This window comes from Suncus etruscus, chromosome 11 (assembly GCF_024139225.1).
Source record: "Suncus etruscus isolate mSunEtr1 chromosome 11, mSunEtr1.pri.cur, whole genome shotgun sequence".
Taxonomy (NCBI): Eukaryota; Metazoa; Chordata; class Mammalia; order Eulipotyphla; family Soricidae; genus Suncus; species Suncus etruscus.
In genome coordinates this window covers 102,011,834-102,017,862 of record NC_064858.1, presented here as the reverse complement: position 1 = coordinate 102,017,862, position 6,029 = coordinate 102,011,834, and positions in this window count along the sequence as shown.

The window sequence follows — 6,029 nt, the reverse complement described above, 5'->3', positions numbered from 1 at the left end:
ATAGGAAAATGAGAAAGATGTCCCTTAGATTAGAAATCCTCTAATAAAACAAAATTCAAGAAAGATACATCTAATGAATGCTAACATACTAGATAAAATAAAACAAGGAACAGGATTTTTACATAGTCTCAAAGCGTGCCTTAAAAAGTATATTATGAAGGAAAAAGAAAATATGACTTTCCAGTCAAGTAACCAAAGAAATAACCTCTGAACCAAGTATTCAATCTTACCACTAAGAGTAATGAGACAAAAAAAAAAAATTGCAACGAAAAGACGACAACATAGCTTTCCCTAATATATCAGGGCATGATTATAATCAAGAGAAAAATTCATACAAAATAAAAATTTTTTAAATGTTCGTGAAATGAATGACCTTCAAAGATATCAAGGTTAGAAAGTCAGGTAGAGACTGAGCAATTCATCCAGACTGAAGAAGCTAAAAGAAAAAGACAATTGTGTAGAGTTCCTGAGTTGGACATTTTCTTTCCTAAGGACATTATTGGAACAACTGGAAAAGTTGGAACAGCTCTCTTAGAGAAGGTATTAAGGATTTCATTATTAGTAGTCATGCAATTTTTGTCCAAGTTTTAAATTATTTAAAAACATTAAGTTTTAAAAATTCTCCAGGCTCATTAGAACTGTATCAAGCTTTCAATGTGCAATTCTAAAGTTCAACAACATAAAGAGAAATTTTTTTGTTGAAAAACATTAATACTGACAATAACAAGTGGAAACCAAGATGTGTTACTCATATCATGTCAACCAACCAATATTTTTGCAACACTTTCTGGTTTTATTTATTCCTCAATACCCTATAGGCAATAGGTTTTTTCATTTATATTCTCTCTTCAATTATCCCATGTACTGACTTTATAGAAAAAAAAAAGGTATTTTGAAAACTCTATCTGCAGACTTTTATTTATTTACTTTTCTTTACTTCTCCCTTTTCTTCATTTAGTTTAATTCAAGGAGCAGCATTGACTATTTTAGGATAAGAACCTTTCTAAAATATCAAGCGTCCCCTGTTTCTTCCCCATAACGAATAATTGAAGTATTATCAAATGAGACAGAGAAGCAAATAATCACCAGTCTTGCCCTCTTTGTCCCCTTTATCGCCATAATATATTTTTTCACACTCCTTATCATTATTTTCCTCTTTTATTCTCCAGATCAGGATGTAAAACTGGTATTAAGCATAACTAAATGAAATTGGATCTCCAACAATTGTTCTTGCCCAATATTCAAACCTCTCAGTCAAAATATAAAAAGAAAGAAAATTGGGACTGTAAATGCACCATTTCAAAATTTTTAAACTAAGTAATATTCTGTATTGTGAGGAAATGAAACAGTCTGCCACTCTAACAGCACTTGTCAGAAATATGGGCAATTGTTCAAATAAACTTTACACTGGTGAATGGGGGGTGTACTTTTTTTATAACTGAAACTCAACTACAAACACATTTGTAATCGTAGTACTTAAATAAAGCTTTATATTAAAAAATTAAAAATAAAAATAAATTTTAAAACTTTATAGTTTTAAATTCAAATTACCTAACTATGATTAAAGTAACAACATCTTTTTAATATTGATAGGTGAGGTGGAAAAAAGTCAACAATTAAGAAACTAATATCTGAAGGGATATTTATGTATTAAAATCATCTAAGAAATAATAGTCCCAAGTTATTTTAAAAAGATATTTTTAAAATTTCTTGCCAGGATCTACCCTATAGAAACTTGGGAAACATATTCTTAGATATTCTTTGCTTATTATAAAATTCACATTTGAGAAAGACAAAGTACATGGTACTGCAGCTGTTGATGATGATCACAAAGATAAAAACAAATTGACCAGACAACATTATTTGTGGTCTCATAAAGTACATTGCCATCATATTCATTTTCTGTAAGATCTATAAAGTCAAGAAGCATTGCAATATGAGCCGTATACTACATTTACTGATTATTTCACATAATGCAAAGTATGTTCCTTGCCAGTGTGAATGCTGTTGGTTGATTTCTTACAGAAAGCCCCTCTCTAGTAAGCAGTATCCATGTGCTGATAAGGATCCTGTATCTGATCTTCTGGCCTAAAATCTGTCTCAAATCTCTCAGACCACCACATATAGTTCTCCTTAAATAACCTACCTACACAGGGATATGTTTCTCAGTGTATACTGATCTTTCATTATACCCACCAATGCATGGAGAAGTTACATGATTCTTTCTAAAAATGCAAAACAGATTATATCCCTCATTACTAATTTATGCATTCATTCATTGTTTCAACAAATATTTATTAGGCAACAGCTGTGCACAATGTATGCTCTTTAAATAGTGAACAAAACATTAAAATTCCTTACTTCATAGAATTTGCATTCTGATAGGAGAGACGAACGCAGGAAAAAATGCAAAGAAAATGGTCTAAAAGGAGAAATAGCAAATGCTGGAGCCGGGCAAAAGAATAACCAACTTAAAGATTACCACGAGAGACTCACATCTCATGAAAACCAATCTGATTTGGAGTGAGTAAAGGAGAGAAAATGGCAAGAGTTAAAAACCCTGAGATAGCAACATAGCTGATGTATTGAGCTAAAACAAGGAATTCTATGTGCTAGTGTGGAATAAATTAGGAGAGAGAAAAGAAATGCAAGCATAAACATAAGGGAAAACCAAGAGTGTATTATAAGAAATGGGTTTTATTTTGAGAGTGCTGAAAGAAACACCATGGCATTTTTTGAGCTTAGAAATGGCATTTTCTGTAGTAAATTCAAGAGAAATTCCTCTTTATGAATTTTGGTGAGAAATCACTGAAATATTTTTTTTTTTTTTTTTTGGTTTTTGGGCCACACCCGGTAACGCTCAGGGGTTACTCCTGGCTATGTGCTCAGAAGTTGCTCCTGGCTTGGGGGACCATATGGGACACCGGGGGATCGAACCGCGGTCCGTCCAAGGTTAGCGCAGGCAAGGCAGGCACCTTACCTTTAGCGCCACCGCCCGGCCCTGAAATATTTTTTTTAAATATTGTTTTGTAACAACTTGCAAAACATGACTGAGGCTGGCCTAGAAAGGGAGAGGGAGAGGTCTTTAAAAAGTGACTTGATTTCTGGACCTAGCAGCCCAGGGGGCTAAGGGTGGAGGCATGGGAGGCATGCTGGGAACTGGGGTAGAAGGAGGTCAACACTGGTGGTGGGAATGGCCCTAATTCACTGTCACTATGTAATTGAAATACAACTGTATTTGTGATTTGCAATTCACATTGGTCTCAATCTAAAAAAAGTTTATTTGATTTTGCTAAAGAATTATACATCGTTGGGGCCAGTGTACAGTGAATATGTGACCAGCACAGACTCAATCTCTGAATTTCTGACATCCTTTTTAGCACACTGAGCACTAGAAGGAGTAATTCCTGAGTGTAGAACCAGAAATAGCCTTGAGCATTTCCTGCATGCCGCCCCCCCCCAAAAAAAATAAAGAAGGAAAGAATTAAGCACGGAATTTGTGTGAAAGACGTCGAGTTACTCCAAAATGTTCGATACAAACAACTAAAACGATGCAGTTTGTGTGTATTAAGGTAGTAAAAGTTTGGAAGGGATTTTTTTACATGTATTGTTGATAGTATAAAATATATGGTCAATATAGAGGCCTTCACATAAACAGACCTGGAGACTGTAGTACCTAACTAATACAATCACATAAAAGTAGGTGGATTGAGGGATAGCACAGCAGGCAGGGCATTTGCCTTGCAAGTGTCCCACCTGGGTCCGATCTTCGACATCCCGTATGGTCCCTTAGCCTGCCAGGTGTAACCCCTGAGAGCTAGCTGGTTTGGCCCAAAAACAAAAAGAAAAGTGGAATAAATTTTCTTTCAAAAGGCATTACATAAAGACTAGTAGAGAAATGGCTCATCACTCACGAGATGAATAGTTAAGAATTATCTGGGTAATTGGAATTAATTAAAATATGTGTCTATACCAGCGAGAATGATCCAGTCTAGATGAAAAATTACAATGTGGAGAGAATTGAAAGGACTTATGAAAAAATATTCTAAAGACATTATTGGAAATTGGTGACGTGGGAACAGATAGTAGTGGGTGCTGTGAATCTTCTTTTCATTATTTTTTAAGTGAAAATAAGTCATCCATTAGCTAAAGATGAATGAGTAAAGATGAATAAGAAGGTTCTGGACTTTAACCAAAAGGGTTAACATATATACTGTAGTAATCTCAAAGAATGAGCAAACCTAAAATGTAAACATTAGGCTTTCATTTATCATTGCATACAAATGTAAAGTTTGCTTAGAGCCATTCTTTGTTGTGGGTGCAGGCATTGAGGTATTGGAAAGTCAGATTTAATAGGATTGAGGATAAAATATTGCAACCAAAGGAAGGCAGGCTAATAAGAATAAAAGTCAAGAAGATGTAAATATCAAATTGGAATGATAGTGCTGAAGCCTAAGTACCATAGCCTGAGTACTAGAACTTGAGTATGGCATTTGTTTTGCATGCAGCCAATTCATGTTTGATCCCCAGCAATTTTATAAGGTCCCTAGAGCACCACCAGGAGTAATTCCTGAGTGTAGAGTCAGGAATAACCCTTGAGCACTGCCAAATGTGACCCCAAAACAAACAAAAATAAGTGATTTAAATATGAGCCATGCGGTAATAACTGGGCAGGGTGGAGAAGAGAACATATGATTAAAATAATAAAAATATAGTTGCATTAATAGACTGTGGGTTTCTATAAAGTTAAAGAAATATTTTTGTTTGCTGATACTAATTAAAACTAAGTTTCTATACATTAAGCAGGGTGTATTTTAAAAAGTAGTGGGTATTATGTATCTCGATAGATAATACATTTCTCTTTGGCCCAGAGCTCAGTCATACACTCTTTTGTACGTTGCCACTCATTATTAAGTCATATATATTATATTGATCGCCACTTTTAATTTTAATGTACAGCAGGGGAGTTTTCTTTTTTTTTTTAGTTAAATTTTTTTAAATTTATTTAAACACTTTAATTACATACATGATTGTGTTTGGGTTTCAGTCATGTAAAGAACAACACCCATCACCAGTGCAACATTCCCATCACCAATGTCCCAAGTCTCCCTTCGCCCCACCCGACCCCGCCTGTACTCTAGACAGGCTCTCCATTTTCCTCATACATTCTCATTATTAGGACAGTTCAAAATGTAGTTATTTCCCTAACTAAACTCATCACTCTTTGTGGTGAGCTTCCTGAGGTGAGCTGGAACTTCCAGCTCTTTTCTCTTTTGTGTCTGAAAATTATTATTACAAGGGTGTCTTTCATTTTTCTTAAAACCCATAGATGAGTGAGACCATTCTGCGTTTTTCTCTCTCTCTCTCTCTCTGACTTATTTCACTCAGCATAATAGATTCCGTGTACATCCATGTATAGGAAAATGTCATGACTTCATCTCTCCTGACAGCTGCATAATATTCCATTGTGTATATGTACCACAGTTTCTTTAGCCATTCGTCTGTTGAAGGGCTTCTTGGTTGTTTCCAGAGTCTTGCTATGGTAAATAGTGCTGCAATGAATATAGGTGTAAGGAAGGGATTTTTGTATTGTATTTTTGTGTTCTTAGGGTATATTCCTAGGAGTGGTATAGCTGGATCGTATGGGAGCTCGATTTCCAGTTTTTGGAGGAATCTCCATATCGCTTTCCATAAAGGTTGAACTAGACGGCATTCCCACCAGCAGTGGATAAGAGTTCCTTTCTCTCCACATCAAATCTATCCTTTGGGACTACTTTCTTTCTGATATTACTTTTAGGTTTTAACAAGTCATAACTTGGACCTGAGCGATAGATGATAGCACAGGGGGTAGGACATTTGCCTTGCACATGGCTGACCCAGATTTGATCCTCGGCATCCCATATGGTCTCCTGAGCCTGCCAGGAGTGATTTCTGAGTGTAGAGTAACCACTGAGTAACCACTGAGCTCTGTCAACTGTGACCCGCCCACATACCCACCCACTCCTCAAAAAATAAAAAATAAAAAAACA